Below are 22,998 nucleotides of genomic sequence, written 5' to 3' on the forward strand. Positions count from 1 at the left end.
ACTGACAATGCAAGATAAAACAATCAGTGGGTCAAACTGAAATGTGGTACTTTCTTTATGACTCAAAATTTTAAAAATGAAGATGGAAAAATGTCAGCACTACATTCAGCTTAATAATTATTTATGGATTTTTAATTCCTGGAGCCAGGAATAGCTGCTGGAATCCTACAGCCTGATTCCATCGGGTCAGATGATCAGAGTAATTCCTCTGGCATTAGCAAACATCTCATTATGAAAAAGAGACAAATGGAAATACTAAGAGATGCAGAGTAAAATTTCTGCACCCTACTCTCTTGAAAAACAAAACAAAATACCAAGCACATCCATTATTATATCTCAAAAGGATATCCATCTGGAAAGTCTTACCTTCCAGATGCTTCCCCCTACTATTTCATTGTCCTGCTAATCTCTGCAACTACCCCTAGGGGAAAAACAAAACACTACACAATTTACTGTCAGGCTAACATTTTGAAGGAAAGACAATACAAAAGGAAATATACTCTGGACAACAGTCAGCTTCAATATTACAACTGCAAAAGCAGAAAAACAGAAGCGGATCAATTTGAATCACACTGAATGCAAAAAATGTACCAAAATGAATTCATAAAAACAAAAAGCATCTTACATGGACACAAGAGTAAAGAAGTGTATTTTCAAAAGACAAAATCACAAATCAGTACGGAAGCCTACCAACTTCTTCCCCTCAAACAACCAACATTTAATCACATTAATGCGGCAAACCTTCAACTATGGAGGGTTTTTTTTGTTTATTTGTTTGTTTTAGAGAAGTCCACAAAATGTTCTCTGCAGGCTTCAGCAGGATGACAAGGTTTCTTCTTACCAGGAGTAACCCGTACACTAAAGAACCTTGCAAGCCTGCCAGTGAAGCAACAACAGAGAGTCATTTTACTAAGTTATGATAGGGTTGGACAGATTTGTAAATGAAGTCATTCAACCCTGAAAGTCAGATCTCTTAGTCGCACGAGATGCTTGACCTTTTAGTAGCTCAGCTATCTATTTTGTACCCCTTTTTGTTCCACTGGACCACTGGCTAGAAACTCTACTGCCTGTTGTGATTGAAACTGACTGAATAAGGGGTTCTGGTGCAGAGAGAATCTTCCCAAAATCTTACGCAGTTGTCACAATAAACAGATCTATCAAGTACCTGACCAGGGATGAGTTTTATTTCTATCAAATTCTTTTGTTTGGTTGGTTTTAAATGTGATTGAATGTATACAGCACCTCTTTCAAACCTCAAGGCACATTATAACAGTACAAGCAAGCAAAGAGTTGATTTCAAACAGAGTTGTAACATACTTCAGGTATATGAACGCAAAGGGACAGTCTTCAAGGAACAAAAAAACAGCACTTGGTTTTACAGAGCTGTAATTCTCTTACTGTTTTACTATCTTCCATGCTCAAAAAACCCTTCAGAAGCCAGCTGCATGCAACTTGCAGAACATACTTGTACCCTGCATGAAAGTTTCCACATCCCCAGGATCCCCATCCCACTTCAGCTTTACAAACCTTTTTGATTATGAGCTGCTGAAAGTATGAAAATCTGGACAGATATAGGCAAACCAAGTGGATACAGAAGAAACCTGTAAGAATTCATACTGGTTAACCCTGTTAGGCCAGGAATATATTTCTATTAAGACATGTATAAACTAAGCACCCAACAGCCAACTTGGCTATAGCTGTCTTGGATATTATTCCAGAATCTCCTAGTACTGCCTGGCTCTCTCTTTTGCAAGTTCCTTACCAGATACAGAGATAAGATCAAATTCAAACGAGAACAATCCTTCAATTGCATGATATTAGCAATATAATTTAAAGCTTCATCTATGCTATAAATTATAGTGTTACTTCTGAAAGATTTTGGTATGTTTTCAGAGCACACTAATTCATTCTTTCCATCATAAAGTACCTAAAATACTCCTTACACCAGCAGAGTAAGTAACAGGTAAAATCACTGCACCAAATTCACGGAACAAAATAAAATGTAGTGGCTCAAACTCGGTTTACCCTCCCATCTTGGAAACACCACATACACACGTGTTTCAGTAAGTGAAGTAATACTTCTATCATGCATACTTGGAAAACTACCCTAAGTTACTATGAACCAACATACAACATCAATATTTCCTCCACATATGGAAAATATTTCAGTCATAATTCCTATCTGCAAATATACTACGTCTGAAATTTTAAAAACAAAGCCATTTGTATTGTCACAACATGATCATCTTGAAAGTGTCCCAACTGAAAAAATTCTTCCTTTATACAGCATTCAGATAACTCAGAAGACAGAATATATATTCAAGAAACTTTACAGAAAGAAAAAGCATCTTCGAACTTCCATGAAGAATAAAGGCCAAAAGCCCCTACTTTTTTTATTTTTTTAATTCTAAGTAACTTATAAATTTAGAGATGCTCTATTTCAACAGAGCTAGAGGAGACAGGTTCATTTGCTGTGGCAACTTTTACTACAGAAATATTTTTATTTGCTAAAGCATCACACTTTATGCACAAATAGTTATCCACTAAGTCAGAACTACTTGCATTTCTCACCACTGTTATTTCACCTCATAGATCTCTGTTCATAAAATGTTTGTCAAAACGCACTCACACATAGCACCAGGCAAAGAGGAGATGAGAGGCAGATGCTTCTGCATGCTAGTGGGCGGGATGAGAAAGAAGCTGGGGAAGCAGCTTTGCATCCAATCCATTACAGCTATTTTCCTTTTAACCATCTAACAGCAACTCACAAATTCACCTGAAACGTATTAAATCCTCTGAACTTATGAAATGATGCATTATTGAAGTCACAGCAGGGAAGCTAACTCAGTTTAGAGGACATAAAAGACTAGCTCTAGAGCAATTTTTTTCATTACCAGGTTATGGATAAAAAACAAAGGTAACATTTTAATGTAGTGAGATGATGTGCAGTCACAGAAAAAGCAAGGCAAAGGCTGTGTTTCTTTCCAGAAGAAATTCCCTTCCAGAAAAATTCATCTCAGATAGATTTTCCACCTCAAAACCAGCAAAACCAACCAGCAATAGCTTAATTTCTTAGTTCCCTACTCTGGCATGTTACCTTTTTTCCACGAATGCTTTCTTCAGCTACTCGAGTGCATGACTCCTGGAATAAGCTAGCTGTCTTAAGTTTTGAAACTCACTTCCATCCTTTATAGATTCTACTGCTGCAACATTTACTACTGTAAAACTGAGGCTGCACTAAATTTTACAAATTAAAGAAATAAATTCTGATTTTCCTATATTTTTCTCTGCTTTAGATTGTTTATCCTAATATCGGCCTTTAGTGGTTGCAATGCTAGTCAAAATACACAGAGCTGCGAATTCTACTAACCTGTATTCACATTTGCCAACTACACAATATATGCACTGCAGGTACGGTACATGTGCATCTTACTAGTGTTCCAATACATCAAAGCACAAAATTGAAGGCATTTCTGTGTAGTATCACCATGGGACAGGACTAAGTGAGCGAAAGGTCCTTATCTAGCTCCATCTAAGCTACTGAAGGTGAAATCAGAGGTGAAACGCATACAGCAAGAATGACTAAACCCAAAATGGTGCAAAATTATTTGGTTTATTGCACGAATACAAAAGACTACAATCATACTGAACAGGCTATTATCAAATCTCTTCGTGACAAAGCTTTCAGTCAAAAAGGACAAATAATAAAAACGAGCGCATAAATCCCAAGGACATGTGGCTTAAGGCCATTATCCCAGAGGATTACAGAACATTTTTTGAATCCTGCCTCTTTGGTTTTAGTACCTCCATCTTTGTTTTAATATTTTAGCTATTATTACCAGTGGTATACTAAGACTAGAGTTCCCTGTAGTTATGAATGGCAAACAGAAAAACCCTCTCACTTGTTAAGAGAGAATCTAGGGTATGCTTTGAAGGCACATTCGATAACCTTAGGATAAGAGTGTGTTTTTAATGAGTCCTACCAGTCTTGTCCAACTGTGCAATGCTTTCATTATTGAGCACTATACTGGGCATTATGGACTGTGGTTGCCAGGCACCATCACAGACCCATGGTTTTGCTGTGCTAACAGGGGTGCAACGAAGAAACTATGCCTCTCCCAAGGTACTCACACAATCCAAGGGTAAAATTAGGGAAAACAAGTGGCTAAACCAGGGAAATATAGCTGAAACACAAGAGGAAACAGGGCAAATATAGCAAACAGCAGTCACCACACATTTGGTGATGCAACAAGGGAGTAATCACTCCCAAATTACAGCACCATTTTCACTGCCGATATTCAGAACATTCATTACCGACTACAGTGTGTAAACATGGCACAGTCTTACTCGAAGACTACACTTAAGGAAAATTGCTCAATTTACATATAGCACAGATTAGGATTTTAACCTGGACTCCAGATAAAATTGATGCTCTGTGCAACCCTAAGTGAAAATTAAAAACCCCTGGTGCAATTGAAAGATTTCACCAAGTAGCCCACAAATCTTACACAGGTCGTCATGACACCCCACCTCTGTTGAAACTACAGACATCACTAAACACACACCCCCCTCAATTTCTAAGAACACCTTCATACATAAATGAAAAAAAAAATCCCACAACCTAGCTTACCATAATCTTTGTTTTTGGAGTCAATAATTGCAAACTTTTGGTCTCAAGGCAACAGCCTTTCCCCAGTGATACATACACACATTTGATCTAAGATGTGCATTAAAACTTGGTTAGTAAAAAAATGAAGCTCCAAAGTGAAAGGTGGGGTCCAAAAAACTAGAAGCAAAACCAGAAGTGAGAGAGTCAGTGAGGAGGTGAAGAATAAACATGAACATGCTGTTCTAATTTACTAATACAAGAAGTTGAGTACTGTTTATAAAAGCAGAATGCTTTTCTTCCTGACTGCTACACCATTATTCTCTTAATGATGAGGAAGAATGAAATTGGATTAAAATCTTCAGTACTAAATTTCTACTTCAAAATGATGGTGCTTTTCAGGAAGACAGCTGCTGACTCAAGTAAAAAACTAGCAAAGCTGAGTGGTAATTAAGAGATTTCATTCACAACGCAATTTCCCATTCGTACAGAGGGAAATGTGCTTCTTATGACATGAAATTTCCCACAGTACTGAAATGGCGCATGGAGATATAATACCATCTAAGTCTTCCATTTGTCCTGTGAAGTAAGCCATCATTTCTTATAGAAAGTAAGTATGCACTTCAATAAATACAACTATTGAAGGCAAAACTTTAGAGGTAATGAATACCACTCAGAGCCAAAGACAACAGTTCTTGGAACTATTTACGATCATTTAGTCAAATCCTGTTCCAAAATTCAAGGCAACAGGTGTCACGCCATTACATCCCTATATAGTTAACAGCTCTGCAATATGTCTAATACAATTTCCCAAGTTGTATTCACAGAAATTGGACCTGTATCAGTTTACACTTTATTTCACATCAATGGTTTCAGATTGTGAACTCCTGAATGTTTTACAGACGCACAGACAGATGGAAAAATAACATAAGAATCTGCATTTCCCACTAAGTCAAGAACTAAGAACCTTAGAAAATGCCTGCAGATCACCTTTTATTGTAAAAAATTTCATAAGAATTAATGACCTTAAAGATGAGAATTTTGACTATGCAACATTTCATACTTGTCTTCACCTCAAAGGAAGTTTCTCCTAATACATACAGAGCATCCACTTATTTTTTGATTATTATATATAAACATGGGACAGGTAGACTTGTCAGTGTTTTTATTAGGTTCTTGCAGAACTTCTTCCTCCCACCTGTAAATTAACAATGGCAAGAAATTTTACATTAAGTGGGCTAAGCCTGGGTAGAAAAATCTCTCCTTTATTTGAATATTCAATATTTTTAAATAAATAAGTATCTAAGAATCAAAAACTTCAGTCTGTTAGCTACAGATATGCAAAGAGAAGAAAGAAAAAACCCTACAATTATGATAGCACTTTGGCCATTCAGTAATGCTTAGAGAGTTGAATTAAATGCACTGAGCACATCCCAATCTAGGTATAACAAGTAATCTCTGATACACTTCTATGCCAGCCCTTAGCAAAGCAGCTTCTAGAATACAAATCCTCATCTGCATCAAAAAGCTACTCTTGAGCCACAGAATTAGAGCAAAACCTCACATATCTGTATCTGTGTTCTGCCAGCAAAACAAGTAAGCGCAAAATTCTTAAAATCACAGCATCCCCTCCAGATTTCACACCAAGTATAAGCCATGACAAGAACATCTTGAATGAAAATTAGTTCTAAATGAAAGCAAGAATACTTAGCACCTTTCTGATGCATTTCTTCTTTCAAAACCACTTTGCAAATACTGAAGTGTCAAGATATAAAAGAACCATTGTTTCAGTGAAAGGAAGCGAGAAAAGAAGATGCAAAATTTGGTACCAAAATGGATGATGGCTGGATGGCTGACACTTTAGTTTTGTATACTGTGTTTTCATTCCCATCTTAGTGATGCATCAAAACATGTTCTGCAGTATTAGAACAGCAAAGGAATTACTGCATATTGAGAGACCCTCGTAGACCTAGCTTACTTTCAACACTAATATTTTTCCAACTGAAATTCCTATTGCTTTTCTTCAATGAAGACACGGGTTTTTTTTGGTTGGTTGGTTGGGTTTTTGTTTTATTTTATTTTATTTTTTCTATACTACCATAAAAAAAGCTTTTATATTGTTACTGGGAATGAAAAGTTTTTCCTTTGCAGTTCCCATTACTGCATTTCCAAGGCACATATACTAACACAGTCAAGATGCTAGATACAAAGCTGTAATTTGTTTAAACTCGTTCACTACATGCCCTGCTGAATTTCTTCTTTTTTCTTTTTAGGGTGTTTTGTAGTCCTTTAGCAACAGCTAACAGGAAAGACTTATGCAAAGATTCATCACAAAACATTATCTGCTCCATTCATGTTCATTTGGGTGTCTAATACTACTACCAACACCAGTCAATGCTGGGATCTCTAGTGAGAAGTCCATGCTATCCGGAAGCATCACTGTATGCTTCCCAGCATTCTACCACAGCAAAAACTGGTAGCTGATGGATGGAGACCCAATCTCAAAGAGCAGAACTCTGATAGATCCTCATCTATATTGCTCAGTATCACACTCTACTATTAGCAGTGCTGATTTCTGTGAAACAACTCCTAGCAAAAGTAAAGCAAGAATGGCAAAGTTCTTCACTTCGGTATTTAATGTTCAACTCTTTAAGGGCCCAGCTTGAAGCCCTGTGAACCTGGCAGAAACATTCCCTCTAGGGTTCTGAGCAGGGCATTGAAAAATTAGGGGCTTAAACTGGATAGAGAAAGGAACTGAAGCTAGTTAACAGCAAGGAGCACAAGTTTCATGTCACAGAATCACAGAATCCCAAGGGTTGGAAGAGACCTCAAAAGATCATCTAGTCCAACCCCTCTGCAAGAGCAGGGTAACCTAGAGTACATCACACAGGAACTTGTCCAGCCGGGCCTTGAATACGTCCTCCCATTGTTCAGCCTAGCTTAGCAGGCTTGGTTACTAGTGGGAATTTGTACTCAGTTACCACAGTCAACTCGGATAACAGTTCCAGTTGGCAAATAACCCACAAAAAACATGACAGTTGGCTGTCAGGTAAACATTTGACAGGAATATCTAACTGAAAACATTATTAGGTATCATCTAACAATCTCCTTGTCTGAAAGCAGAGAGGATTTGAAAATAGACCTGGGACAACCTGAACAATTAGAGTGATTTCTCACTAGAAATACTTAAGTCGGCATTAGAAACAGCTCCTGAAAAATGCTTCTCACTCTTAATAATGTTATTGCTGGCATGCTGGAATACCAGCGCTCAATCCAGTAAAACTCCACCAGAAATTCCATTTTGTCCTGTTTTGTTCTGATAAATCAAAGACACTAGGTCCTAAAAATGACAGCTGTATCTGACTAAAAACAGACCAAACAAGACATGTTCTTCATGATCAAAAAAAGTTGTATCACAAACTCAGATAGGCAGGGTGAATACCAGCAAAGAAAAAGACACAAAACCACAAGGGAACTTGGATTTCTTGCTATCTGTGATAAATGACTCAGCTCCTGACATGTTAGATGCATTTCACCTTCATATACTACCATCATATGGCAGCTGCAGTGGGATCTGTCGCCATCCTGCTAAAGGTTTCTGTTTGGTTAGTCCAAAAAATTGGTGTTATATACTATTGTTAAGATTTTATTTTAGCGCTTTCAAGTCAAATATAAAAATGTACTTAAAATACCACATCAATTTAAAACAAACCAAAGCAATGCAATCTGACAGAGAAAAGCAGTTGTGTCCCAGAACTAAGGAGAATTTTTTTTCAGAACTGTCCCATGCTGCTGCTTCTACTGGATTGCAACACAGGAATACAGATTTTTACTTTTTCCAAAGATATTTTAACAAACAAAACCATGTATAAATAAGCCAGTATTACTCAAATGATAAATTATTGAAATTAAATGTACAATCTAAAAAAAAAAAAGAAAATAAAAAAGGAAAGTACAAACTATCAGTATTCAAACAGTTGAGCACCCTCTTACTTCTGCATTTTATAGGCTCTTTTGGGCAGGAATAGTTTCTCGCTTTGGGAATTTCTGACACTCCAGCTATGCTGGTTGATGGTGTGAAGAGTGACTGTTGATTGACGTAACTTGGCTAGCAGAAGCTGCCACAGTAGTCACAGTTATATTGGCAAAAATAGTGCTTTTATCTGAATTGCTTCCATCATTTGTGGAGGCTGGGTTTTTTTTTTCCTCCACAAATAAACACAAAGATTATAAACACAAGGAATTAAAATATTTTTGTGCAGTTTCATGGTTAGGATCTTGTTGAGATGATGGAGACATGGTGGGATGGCTTGCATGACTACAGTGCTACAGAGGAGGTATACGGGGTCTTTAGGAAGGACACGTTGGAAAGTAAGGTGGTGCAATATCCCTTTATGTGAAAGTGCACCTGGAAAGCAAGGAGCTTAGCCTGGGCATGGATGGTGAGCTTATGGGTAAGTATCAAAGAGCAAACCAGTAAGGGTGACATTGCAGTAGACAACTACTATAGGCCACCTGACCATGAAGAACAAGTGGATGAGGCCCTCTACAGACAGGTAGAAGCAACCTCACATTCACAAGCCCCAGTCCTCACCAGGGACTTAAACCATCCTGGTATCTACAGGAAGGACAACACAGGCAGGGATAAGCAATCCAGAGCTTTCCTGCAGAGCACTGATGACAAATTCCTCACCCAAGTGACAGAGGTGCCAACAACAAGAGATGCTGTGCTGGATCTTATTCTTTTGAAGAAGGAAGGGTTCCTTAGGGATCTGAAGGTCAAAGGTAGCCTTAAATTGCAGTGACCATGGTGGCATTCAGGATCCTGAGAAGAGAGCACAGGGCAAAAGAAAAATTGATCAGAGCCCTGGACTTCAGGATAACAGACTGGTCTCTTCAGGGATCTGCTTGAAAGAGTCTCATGGGATAAGGCCCTGGAGGGAAGAGGGGTCCAGGAACGCTGGTTGATACTCAAAGATCACTTCCTCTAAGCTCAAGAACCCTCCATCCCAGTGAGCAGGAAGTCAGGCAAAAATGCCAGAAGGCCTACATGGATGAATAAGTAGATCCTGGCAAAATTCAAACACAGAAAGGATAAAAAAGCTAGAAGCAGGGACAGGTAACCTGGGAGAAATGTAGAGAGGTTGCCTGAGCATGCAGAAATGCAGTCAGGAAAGCCAGAACCTACCTAGAGCTGAAAATAGTGAGGGATGTCAAAAGTAAGTATTTGAAGGGAAGGTATAAAGAAAATGGAGCTAGATCCTTCTCAGTGGTGTTCAGTGATTGAAAAGAGACAATGGGCACAAACTGAAACACAGGAGGCTCCCTCTGAACATCAGGAAACACTTTTTTACTGTAAGAGCAACTGATCAATGGTGCAGGTTGCCCAGAGAGTTTGTACACTCTCCCTCTTTGTAGATATTCAAAGTCCATCTGGACATAGTCTTGCAGAACCTGCTCAAGGTGGGCCTGCTTGGGCATAGGGGGGTAGACCAGACGACCTCCAAAGGACCCTTCCAGCCTCAGCCAATCTGTGATTCTCTGAACACACTGCTGTGTCAGAAAACTTCCAGTATAAACCAATGTTTATACTGCTGTTTTAAGCAAACATTCCTATTTCAAAAAGGATCAAAACCGAACATGGAAAATAAACCATGCTCCAAAATTAGCCATTTAGGGAAAATCCTTATACTAACTGCAGGCCCAGAAATCTTTATTACTGATGTATAATCCAGTATTTTTCAGTGTTAGAACAGAAAGGAAAGAACTTCACCTATGAAAATTCTGAAGAGCTTAACAACAAAAAGGGCATGTGAAAAATTTGCTCTGTATCACACTATACCACCTTCAGACACCTGTCAAATATGGCTTTACCTCAGTGCTCCTTCCCTCTCTTCATTTCTCTCCATCTCTTCACCCTTACAAATTTGCCCAGCAACATGGCAGTACCCTTCTATTCAGACAGGTGCTGTGCCTGTCCCTGCTTATCACTCATCAAAAACGATAGAAACTGATGTCATAAATAAAAGTGCTGCATTTTTAACCCAGTTAGCATGTGTCAATAATTCAGTAGAAACTGTGGCCTCCTTAACATTCACTTATGGTGACATCAGCTGAATGGCAAAAGCCTGTACAAGTTTCCCTCTCCAGGTTGTTAGCACCACCTGGCCACAGACAAAACTCCATACATTTAAAGAACACTAACCTTCAGCCTTTAAAGACCAAGACATATTCATTTACTCCTTCAAGCATTCTCCTATTTTTTTCTCCTTTAAGTGCTTAAAGCCCTCCCTGTGAGCCCTGCTAGTTCCTGGGCTAGGATCCTTTTCCCCCTTTGGGAAAGGCATACCCCATATACCACCCGCAGGCCTGGTGCCGTGTAGACCAACCAATCATCAAAATCCACAGAATTCCGATGTTGATACAAGTCCCAGAGCCAGGAATTAATCTGCAAGATTTTTCTGATGCTACTACTGTCATTGTTTGTGACTGGCAGGAGGGACAAGACTACTTGGGCTCCTGAACCCTGAACCAGTTGCCCCAATGCCCTGAAGTCCTCCTTAAGTCCTTAAGGCTTCTTGAAGATATTTCCTCATTCCCCACCTGGAAGACTAGTAAAGGATAATAGTCACTAGGCTTACCAGACAAGAGAGTTTTCCAGTGACATCCCTTACACTGGCTCCAGGGAGGGAGCAGACTTCCCTGTGAGTTGGGTCAGGTCAACATATGGAGCCCTCTGCTCCCCTTAGCATGGACTCACCAATCACAACCACTCTACTTTTTTTCCTAGTAGAGTTGGTCGTGATACAAGGCATTCTCTGACTCTTCTGTGGCGAATCTTCTAACCTGGATGATCCCTTATCTAGAATTACAGAATGGTTTGGGTTGGAAAGGACCTTAAGATCATCTAGCTCCAGCCCCCTGCCATGGGCAGGGACACCTCGCACTAAACCATGTTACCCAAGACTCCATCCAACCTGGCCTTGAACACTGCCAGGAATGGAGCATTCACAACTTCCTTGGGCAACCCATTCCAGTGCCTCACCACCCTCATAGTAAAGAACTTCCTCCTTATATCTAACCTAAACTTCCCCTGTTTAAGTTTGAACCCGTTACCCCTTGTCCTATCACTACAGTCCCTAACGAAGAGTCCTTCCCCAGCATCTTTGTAGGCCCCCTTCAGATACTGGAAGGCTGCTATGAGGTCTTCATGCAGCCTTCTCTTCTCCAGGCTAGACACCCCCAACTTTATCAGCCTGTCTTTATATGGGAGGTGCTCCAGCCCCTTTATGATCCTTGTGGCCCTCCTCAAATCTAATGCATCATCTTCCTCATCTTCCTGATCCTCAAGTATCAAGGCCTCAAACCTGTAGTAGAGGGGTATTGGGAAGGTGACATAAACTGGGGAGTAATACACCATCTACGTTGAGGAGTAACCTGCTTCCAACCTCCCCTGTCTCCTAGGTCTCCTTCATCTGCCTGGTGGCTAGAGGGTAGAGGATCCTTAATTTCTTTTGTTTCAGGTGGATGGTAAAGTGTGGGTCCACAATCAATCTCCTTCTCAGATTCCCCTATGCTCCTTAGCCATTCCACCTCCTCCTGTAGCTTTGCCACCATGCAGAGCAAATCATCAACCTGCTGACATCTAACTTGGAAGAGTTACTAAAGAGGAACAGATTTCTCGTAAATGTAGTTGATGTTAAAGAGATCTGAAAGGTCAAGGAAATAATACAAAGTATTTGAAAAATAACAATAGAAAACATCCACCTTTACAAGGACCTCATTCTTAAATGCTCCAATTCTCTACTTTGATAAAACAGCATCTAGTTGCATGGTACACACTGAAGAATTAAAAAATACAGACAATTGTACCCTTTTAAGAGGGTAGGAACCATCTTTGTCTTAAGTAAGAATTCTCAGGTACACCAACCAATATATTATCTTAGAAGACTTGTCTTACATGAACGATAACCTCTCTGTGTTTAAATCTGAGTCACATTCTAGAACCAGTCCTAGCATTGAAAAAAGATGAAACTACAAAAATACAGAATATAACTGCTGCTTGCACAGCCTCAGAGTTAATGTCTGTTCATGTTCTACGAAAAAACAAGAAGCCTATGACTCCCTTCTGTTAGAAAACAATGAAAGCTAATATCCTTAAGAACAACATGATCTAAAGAATATATATTTGGAGATTTAATAATGCTAGAATGACTGGTTTTAATTTCTTATTTCTATCCAGTGGCATACACCTTTCTCATAACTTCATCCTGAAAAATATTAGATTAAGCAGATTCATATATTGAAGTCCAGTAATTTCTGAACATAAAATTCCATTGGCAGTATTGATTAGCAGTAACATTAACTGAAGACGGAACAGAAAACAATCACCAAGGCGACTGAGGTTCAGCGGCACAGCAGGGGAATCAGAGAAAGGAAGACGAAACCTAGCCAGAAGGAGCTGGGTTGAGAAGCCTGACTATTAGCTGGAAACTTCATCTAATTTCAACAATTCCCTTGAATTCACATCTAATTTGACATTTCTGCTTCCTCCCACCATTTCATCATTCAATAGCACTCTGTATTCCAAGATGAGAAACATTCTTTTCTCCAAATAGGCAAATTAATTCCCAAGTCCCTAAACACGTACAAAAGTCCATCTGGAAATTGCAGGAAAACAAAAACTTTCATATTTAAAAAAAAAAAAATCAAATTCCACAATTCTTGCACTTTTCTGCCCTTTCTCTCTTCCACTTCCCCCTCAAATCAAAATCCTTCATTCTTCTCTGTATTTAAATGAAGACTGCTCAATAACACAGTTTTCTCCTAGTCTTAAGTCTTAGTTGTCAAACGCCTGCCAGGAAATAAAACCCAAAAGCTAATGATACAACTGAAATGATGGCATTTTGCATGTAAATATATTGTATTCTGGGATAAACTTTAGAGGGACTATTGAAAGTTGCAACTCGAAGCAAAACTCAACTTCCCTGAAGTTTAAAGCAGCAGAAAATTTCTGGTGGAGGAAGCAGCATAGAGGTGCTTAAATTTTTTTTTTCTGAATAGAAGTCTTCTTGTAAAAGTGTGTCAGTGCCAGAATGTAAAAGCAGGTTTAAACTGATACAGGTGTTGTCCTTCTGATTTAAGAAAGCAATGGTTCTGGTGTTAGCACTGCTACTTCCAGCTTTGCTAAACAACAATCAAAAATTGTTACGAGTTTCTATCATTTTCACAGATATCTGGGAAAACAGTAAACCCAGTCAGTGTTAAACGATGTGACCCTTGACTGGCTGCCCCTCAGGCAACATGCATAAGGTCTGGGTCAATATGTGCAACTATTCCCTGAGGACAGAAAACTGGTATGGATGTGGAGTAACAAAAAAGACTCATCAGTACTCAAAAATGCATGGGTGAAGAGTAAATGCCACAACCACTCTATCTCCTCATACAACTGGTCAAGAGATCAGAGGCGTAAGCACAGGGAAGTCTATTCTTAAAAAGCAATCTATTTATTACTTTCAAGCATACCTATCTTATGCGGAAGTTAGCAAGCAAGACTGCATTCTGCCTGCACTGTCTGAGATTTCCAGCTTCCTGCATCATCAGGCTTATGTGATTAGATCTAGCTTTTTGTTATACATTGGATAGACATTGCTGGGGTTCTTTTTGCCAATTGTAAGTGCAGCTTCTACCCAGTTAACTCCATTATGAGGGAAATGGTAGCTATATCTGAGAAACAACAGTAAGGTGGATACCACTGCAAGCATTGTAAGATCAGACCTGCTCTGATCTGCAAATTGAAACAGGTAATGGAACTATTCTACACACTTTGTTTCTACTTCTGACACATGTGGCTCTTAAACAGGGATTCCAGCCTTGGCATTTTCACTTAAAAGTCAGTGCCAAGGCCAGGATAATCCTTTCTAGCAATTTTCTCCTCGATTTTTGAGCCACCAACTTCCATTTGAAATAGAATTTCTTATCTGCTACTCCTCTTCTACAGCCACGCATTGAAGAAGCTTTGACAAGACAAGGACAGACCTTAAATACTTAGCAAAATGACACCAGAGAGTCATGAATCCCTACAAGGTACAAAGCTCATTTCTTAACATTTATCTTCAGGTGCACGTACCACAAGGAAGGGGAGAATTAGGAATCCAGTGAAAAAAGCAAAAAACGGGAAAATAGTTTCCCTGATGGTAGTTCTTACTCTCCAGCTCTTGAATTATGCCAAGTGTGGGGTAATAAACAATAATTGTCTCTTAAAGCTAATATTCACTACTAAGATGATTCAAACCCAGACAACTAACCAAGCAAAAATAGCGCATGTGCTTGTGTGTATGTTTCCTTACACAAAGCTTCTTTTCAGAAAGTTCTTTAGCCACAGTATTAGGCAATTAATCAATATACCTAACTCTGGAGGGAATGAAGACAAACTCATGAAGATTAACCAACTGTAAACTTGCATTGGTCATTATGCCCTATTATCACGTAAGTCTTTATCTTAATGTCATCAGCACACATGTTACAAGAAAAAGAGATACACCAGAAATCTCATACCCTTAAAACACATGGTTTTTTAATTATTCTAATGCAGGTGATGAAATGTCTTAAATTAAAGCTGTTCTGGATCTAGACAAGCACTCCCAGGAACACTGATAGGAGTTTGCACGCAGATCAAGTTTAACATACAGTGCAAAGCCCTTCTGGTCAGGTTATGAATTTTACTCAATATTAGCCTTTATAGACATGAGGCAAAATTACTTGAGTTTTGTTGGTTTTGTGTATACGTGCATTTGTTTTTTTAAGATTGCTTTTATACAAGCACACATACAAAAAAAGAAATCGGAGGATGAAACAGGAGCGTATTCCAGTAAGGGTCTATTGACAACTGATAGTTTCTTCCAAGTAAAAACAAAAAATACACATTAGAGCAATAAACAGTCACATAAGTAATAGTTTGGAGGATTGTTCCTTCAAAATCGTTATATTTAAGAACACTTCAGTGACTTAAGTGCACATGGGAGATGCCTAGTTTTATCAGTTTTCTAAAATAACTCATTCAGCAGAAATACTACTTCTGCTAATATTAAGTCCTACACACTGAAATTTCAGATCAAGCCTCTGACAGCTCTGAATTTGCCAAAGGACATGCAGTCATTCACCACTTCTCTGCACTTTGGCTTTCCGAGTGCCGTACTTTGGAATTCCTGTAGATTGAATAGCTGGCCCTGGGAATTCAACATACCAGTAATACTATTTTCAGTGCTTCTCCAAAGAAAAAACAGTACTTATTTCTCCAGACTTGAGAAAACTTACAATATTTTTATGTCATGTAAACAGAGAAGAAAAAAACGTTGTCATGTATATTTCAGATAAATAAATACATCTTGCTACATACTGCCATCCAAATACCTCCAAGCTATTTTTCCTTACTAGCAACTGAGACAGGGGTATGTACTTTGAACAGGAAAGATGCAACACACAACATAAATAAAAAATGCTGAGAATTAAATATCAACAGGATGGAGAAAAGGAACCTGCTACCACAGCAGGCAATTAAAAGGCAGGGGGGAAAAAATTAGGCAAAACCAACCTACCAATCCAATTATCCATCAGAGACTCTGCAGTTACTGCGGCTTCTACATGACTTGCAGCCTTGTTGATTAAGGGTCGTCACAAGACACCTAAGCAATAAGAATTTCATATTTAAAACTTGGAATACTTATCAGCAGTTTGCAGTTTTCAAGAAGCCTAGGGATACGTGCTCCACCTTGGTCATTCCTCTATTTAAAACAAACAAAAAAACTCCAACACAGTGAGAATGTTTGGAGTGGCTTGTTCATTAACTTGTTCTGTTCTTGTAAGTAAACTAACCTTTAATAACTTGTCTCTCTATTCAGCAGGGAGCAGAATGACTTTCTTAGAAGATCCCTCTTCCCCGCACTCATCATCTGAGTTTACACATGTGATTTTTCCTCTTAAGCTTACAATTATAATCATGGAGCTCTATAAGGTGAGACAAAACCCCTTCATTTCACAGGTCTTATTACAACAGCCGGTGCATTTCCACCACTGAATGGGGAAAAAAAAACCCCCACAACCCAAACTAGTCCCCCTAGTGTACCTTTGCAGTAGGAGTCTAAAGAATATGTCATGAATCACTACCCTGTCTTTTTGTGTGAAGCTAGCTTCTTTTCTTTTTTCAGTAGAAGACATAACCACTTAGAGAAACCGCAGGGAAACTAGGCAACCTTTCAATCCATTTATCTAATTTCCTGCTGTTTCTATTTCTGAGGAAGTTAAAAAAAAATAAAAGTTGTACAAAGAAAATTAATCTGTATCCAGAAGATTTCAATAAACGAGATGTGCTGACCTCTTGGCAATTGCCAGGTCTGGTTTTAACATGGTACTTTGTTTAGCCCGGTGGCTTCTGTCCCTTACAGCACTTAAATACTACAAAAAAAGCTAACAATGTCTAAAAGACATTTGATTTACTGTCATTTCCATCCTGGCATCATATCTTCTAGAATACATAAATGACAATCAATGCTGTGAAAATGTTTCCTGTAGTAATTTTAAGAGCGCTATAAAAAGCGACTACAATACATACACAAAAAGGTAAAGACCTTATGACAACTGTTCAGATGCCTCCACGGGCTAATTTTCAGTTAAAAAAATGCATGTCAGAAAAGAAGTAGGCTTTATTTGCTGTCTAACAGTACCTCTGTTCCAAGTTGAACAAAGCAGAAGACACTTTACTCAGGTGAAAACACAAGCAAAGATCACTTGTCTGATGCTCTACAAAGATGAGAAATCACTTGCTTTCTAAAAACAAAACTGGGCACAGCAGAAGAGCTAGGAATCTCTCCAAAGTGTTACATAAGGCACTGTCAAACTTCACATCACCTCCACAGAGGCCGCAAGTTGCTATTTTCCCTTCCTTCCCCCCCGTGAGCAGGGATTAATGATCTAAATGACACCATCTCGGATAGGAGGCGATAGTAGAAGCCTTCCCAAAGGAGAACCTCCTGGGCTGAAAGCTTGCTGGGTAGGCTAGAGGAGGATGGGGAAACCCACCCTCCCCGTTGCACTGTCTCAGCGAAACTCCGGCTTCGCCCCGGGCCGGCGGTCAGGTCCCGTTCAGCCAGCCGCTCTTCGGAGCGTACACGCCGCGGGGCGAGGCGCTCAAGCCCCACGGCGTGACACCCGGCCACCCCCCACGGCAGCAGCCACAGGCCCCGGCAGTCCCGGGCTCCTCTGCGGGACGGCGGCTTCGTTCCTCCCGCCAGCCCCGCGGCCGGAGCCCCGCGGCACAGGAACGCACCCAGCTGGAGGGAAGAGGCACGGGTGCGTTGTAAACCAGCGCCCGGTCAGACTCACGAGTGGAACGCAGTGCGAGCCAGGCAGGGAAACCTCCCTCAGCTGGGGAACAGGGGGTGTGCCCCGTTGTGCCCGGGGAGCGACAAGCGTGCCTCCGCCGGAGCATCTCTTCAACTCCAGATCTGATGCGGATTAAAATCCAGGAGATAAAACCGTCACCCCCTCAGCTCTACCGGACTCGGATGCCCCCTCCCCCGGACTGCTAGAAGGCAGACACTCACCGATTGTTCTTCGCCCTCCCCCGCCCCTCGCCTCTAAAAGCACCCGCGACCCGGCGGGGCATTTACCTTCCCCGTGTGGCTCCCGGGCCGCAGGGACGGGCGCTCAGCGCCCACCTCTCCGCACAGACAAGCAGTCCTTCCTCCTCCTTTGCTCCAGCCGAGCAGCTCCAGCTCTGTTCCCGCAGCCCGGCGCTCCGGAGGTGTCAGCCGGCGGGTCCCAGCCGGGGCGGCACTAGCGGCTCCACTCTCCGCGGGACGAGCTGCGGAGAAGGAGGGTGGCGGGGAGGGTCGCACTGTTCCTGGGATGCGCCGCTGAAGTAGCTGCCTTCTCCTCCCCGCTCTCTCGCTCTCTGCCCGCTCCCTTCTTCGCGCTGTCCTGGGGTGCCTCCCGGACCCGTCCGTCTGTCCCGCTCGCCTCCCTCCGACCCACTCCCACGCGGCGAGCCGCGCTGCGCACAGGCCCCGCCGGCGGCCAGAAGGACTCGGGGGCGACGGGGGATTCCGGCCCAGCCTCCCGGCCTCTCCCCGAGGCCTGATGCACGTTCTCCGCGGGGAGGGGAGGCCCTGCCCCGGCCTGGAGGGCGGCGAGCAGCTCCGGGAAGGTCACCGGCACAGTGGAGCAGAGCACGGAGAGGCTCCCTCCGGCACCGCCGCGGTCGTTGTTACTGCTGACGGCCCAGCCTCAGCGGCCGCTGGGTGCCGCGCTCCGCCCGGGCTCGCTCCGTGCCAGTGCCCGGCGGCCGCCTCCGAGTCTGAGTGCCAGGCTGCCCCCTTCCCCTTCCTTCCTTCCTTCCTCCCTTGCCTCCCGCCCCTTCCCCGCTGCCAGCCTTCCCCCAGCCGGCTCCCTCCGGCGCCTGGTGCCAGGCTGCCCCCTGCGGGTCTCGGTGCCGAGGCTGCCCGCCGCCGGCGCTGTGCCCGGCGAGCCGAGGCGAGGGTGGCCGCCGCTGCCGTTCCGCGGGTGCCGGGAGCGGGATGCCCGCCGCCGCTCTGCCCCGGGCTCAGCGGCAGCTGCAGTGACTGTGTGTCTGTGTCATGTCTGTGCCTGGGCGGGCGGAGGCGCGGGGCCGAGGCGGAGCCAGCCCGCTGACACACCGCCCAGCGACAGGCGCCGAGCGCCCAACCAGTGGCGGCCGCCAGTGCGGCCGGCCCGCCCGCCCGCGCAGAGCGGTGTCCCGGCCGCTACACCTGGGCCCGGGACAGCGAGCGCGTCCCGCGGGAGAGGACTGCGAGGGGAGGCCCGGCTCCATGCCCGCCGGCCTCCGCCTGCCGAGTGGTCACCCCAAGCGCCGCAGCTGAGCGCACCGTTCCGGCCGGGCGGTGGAGCGCGCTGGGGTGAGTGCGGGGAGAGCGAGGGGTGGCCCCGGCCCGGCCCTCTCCTCAGGCACCGGCGGGGTGCGGTGCCCGTCACGGCGGCGAAGCGGTGTGTAGCCTTCAAACGTGAACGCTCGGCGGTGGGAGACCTGGCTTAATAGCACCGTTAGTTGACGCGTCAGAACTGAGTACCACGGCTTTGCACTTAAATGCGGCGGTGTCCCTGTGTTGTTTCCCTGTGTGCTGGTAACTGCTGAGAGTGAAGTAATAAGTGCACCTTCTGTTTGATTGCTTATTTGTTTTCCGTGGGCATAGGACAACGCTCTTTTTTCTTATTCATAATTTTTCTTTCACTTCCTTAGCGGTGTAAAGTGGGTCATTGCAACCCGTTATCATGCTAAGAGGACCGTGTGATAAACTCTGTGTGCGTATGGATGCAAAACAGTGCCTGAGATTTGGAGAGGACTGCAAGAACAGAAGTGAGAGGAGCGGAGCAAATGTGCATACAATCCGATTCTGAAAGGCATTGATCTGTTCTTAGAATGGAAGAGGAAGAAAAGTATACATGTGCTTTGAGTAGCAATGTAAATAATCAGAAGTAGAAATAATAGGGATACAGATTGTATCAGTATTGTTTTCTTCTCCCAGAAGGATAACGGAACAGTTTAAGAGAAAAATGTTATTCTATAAAAGATACCATAGATGCTAATTCTCTTGTTACATCAACTTCTTAAATGCTGTAACTTATTCAAAAGTCACTTTAATGTGGACAGAAATTATGTTTTGCAATATGTGATACCAAAATATTTTGAATTCTGGAATAGGTTCTCATGGCAAGATAGTATTTGCCAGACTTAATTAAAGGCATTGGTCCATCAAGCGTAGTATTCTGCTGCCAGCAGTGCCCGCTTCCTGATGCTTTAGTCAAGAGTCGGATCAGATGAACTGAAGTGAATAATGAAGTTGAACATGCCAGTGATATCACATGTTACTAACTGAAAACGTTGGCATATTATGATAAGTAGGAAAGCGTTTTAGGGGAAAAACAACCAACCAAACAAAAACCAATAACACAAAACCTCTGCATATCTGTAAAAAGCATTTAATTCTGGTATGAATGATTTTCTAGAGAAGCTATTGTAACATACATATTGGTTTCTGTTGTGATAGTTATTTTCATGAGCGAATCAAAGTCAGAAGTGAGCCGTACTGAAGTGACTTATTCTGTCCGCTCTCCTAAGTGAAGCTAAAGGATCAGCCTTCATGTAATAATGTTTTCTTGCACTGTTGAAGGATTGTAACTGCTTTGGTGATAGACACAATGAATGAATTGCTGAGGATGTAAGGAGGAAGAAACAAGATTTTGTAAACAGCTTTGTTATTAATAAAACCAGATTGTCTGATGCTTGTTACTGGAGTTCTCAGCAGTTCCACATATTTTAGTCTAATGCTGTGTCTTAAAATTGTCTAGCAAATTGTCAGAGTCTGACCCTACAAAATACTGAACAATTTCTGTATGTTCTTATCTACTATTGGAGAACAGAACTTCCAGCACCCACAGAAATTCTTAGAAGCAGTATGGATTATTAGGATTATCAAATGTACCATCATTCCCAACAGATATGGAACTTCACGCTGAAACAAAATGTCTTCACACTGAAACAATTGCTCTGCATCTGTCAAGGTGGTGACCTACTCACAAAATGATCAACAGTTGTCCAAACCCAGAGCAGCATTTGTCAGACACTCCAGCTGAGAATGATTACCACTAGGTCACGAAATCCAACAGGGGCAAGAGGAGGGACTACCTGTGAAGATACAATTTTTCAGAAACTGTGTTTATAAGCAAGTAACCTTTTCGTATTCATCATAGAATAGCTCCATCAGTCTTTGTCCTTGAAAATCTTGAAGTGGCAATTGCTTTGGACATACAGTAAACAAGCAGTGCAGAAGGATCTTTATGCCAAGGACAGCTAGAAGAAATGAGATGCCAATATTTACACTTCAGATTTCATTCAGCCAGGAGGAAGGTTTCTCTAGAAGCTACTCAGGTTCTAGAATGAGAGGTCTACTTACATTAAAAGAAAAATAAGCTAAACCTATAGTAGTGTCAAGTGTATAGCTTTTAAAAAAGTGGCAGTTATATAAGGTTGAAAAGCTCAAAGCTTTAACAGTCCTATTATTAAAAAAATATGTAAAACAAATCTTTTTGAGAAGAACATGTCAATTTTGAGGTAGTGTTATATGATCAAGTTGTACCGATATAAAATTATCACACAACCATTTGGTCTCTTTTTTTCCTAATAACAAGAGATAAAGGCGTAAAAGTACACAACTTCAAATGGGTTGTGATACCTTAGCTAGAACATCAGTAAGTAAAATAGGATTAAGTCTGTTTACAAGACCCCAAGCACATACTGTCTAGGTTTAATGAAAAGAACAAGATTATTCCCAATATAACAATTTTATGTGAAAAAGAGGTGTAAGGCACACAAATATTCAAACTTATAAAAGTGCATGAAGTTAATTTCCCATTTAACACCAGTGAAATCCTTTTTATGTTCTTCGAGTTGCTTCATTGTTCTAGCTGAATTCAACCACTACCAGGTCTTTTGAGGAAAAAGTGCTTTGTTCAAGAGGTGACTGAGAAGTGCTTTACTACTCTTATAGTGCCGGCTGCAATTGAAGCTAAAACATTTCTGAAAACTAGGAGGGTGTTCTGTCCCCATTCCTCCATACCTAGGCTGATGCTGCTGTATCACACTCAACAAGACAAGGGGGGATGGCTTTAAGCTGTCAAAAGGGGAGATTTAGATTGGACTGTTCTAGAAATTCTTCCCTGTGAGGGTGGTGAGACACTGGACAGATTTACCCAGAGGAGCTGTGGCTGCCCCATCCCTGGCAGTGTTCAAGGCCAGGCTGGATGCAGCTTTGAGCAACGTGGTCTGTGGAAGGTGTCCCTGTCTGTGGCACGTGTTTGGAACTAGGTCTTTAAGGTAATTAGGTCTTTAAGGTCCCTTCAACTCAAACCAGTCTGTGATTCTTTGACAAAGCTAAGTTCTCCATTACCTGCTTTTGTGGTACCAGCCACTGAGGGTGTTCTCTTGAGGAACAGAAACTCAAATCTGATTTAGCTGGATGGATGGATGATGTTAACTGATCCACTTAACACAGGAGGTTATGACTCTTTGTTTACAAATTGCCACTCTTACCTTCTAGATGCTAAGTAGCACAACTGTTAATAGTAACAGAGCATGAAGAGCAAAACCAAAAGTCTGAATCTTAAGATTCTTGTTATCATCTGCCACTGCAGTGAATACAGGACTACTGCAGAACACGCTGCCTAGCATCTTTTGTAGTAGGAAAAGGCTTTCAGACTAGAAATAAGTGAAATTTAATCTACCCTGGGAAAATAAAGTGGAAACCCTGTTACATATGCTTTCCACAATGTGCAGTAAATTAAAATTTAATGGAGATTTT

At 41.8% G+C, this 22,998-nt stretch overlaps 1 protein-coding gene across 1 annotated transcript in view; it reads right to left on the reverse strand.

Moving 5' to 3' along the window:
- LARGE1 (LARGE xylosyl- and glucuronyltransferase 1) overlaps positions 1-16,231 on the reverse strand; it is a gene marked incomplete at its 3' end in the record, with an annotated part of 273,098 nt that extends 256,867 nt beyond the window's left edge. The window contains exon 1 of the mRNA XM_080627788.1: positions 16,204-16,231. The remainder of the gene's footprint in view (positions 1-16,203) is intronic.
- Positions 16,232-22,998: the final 6,767 nt, after the last annotated feature.

The sequence above is a fragment of the Psittacula echo genome (assembly GCF_963264785.1).
Source record: "Psittacula echo genome assembly, chromosome: 1".
NCBI lineage: Eukaryota > Metazoa > Chordata > Aves > Psittaciformes > Psittacidae > Psittacula > Psittacula echo.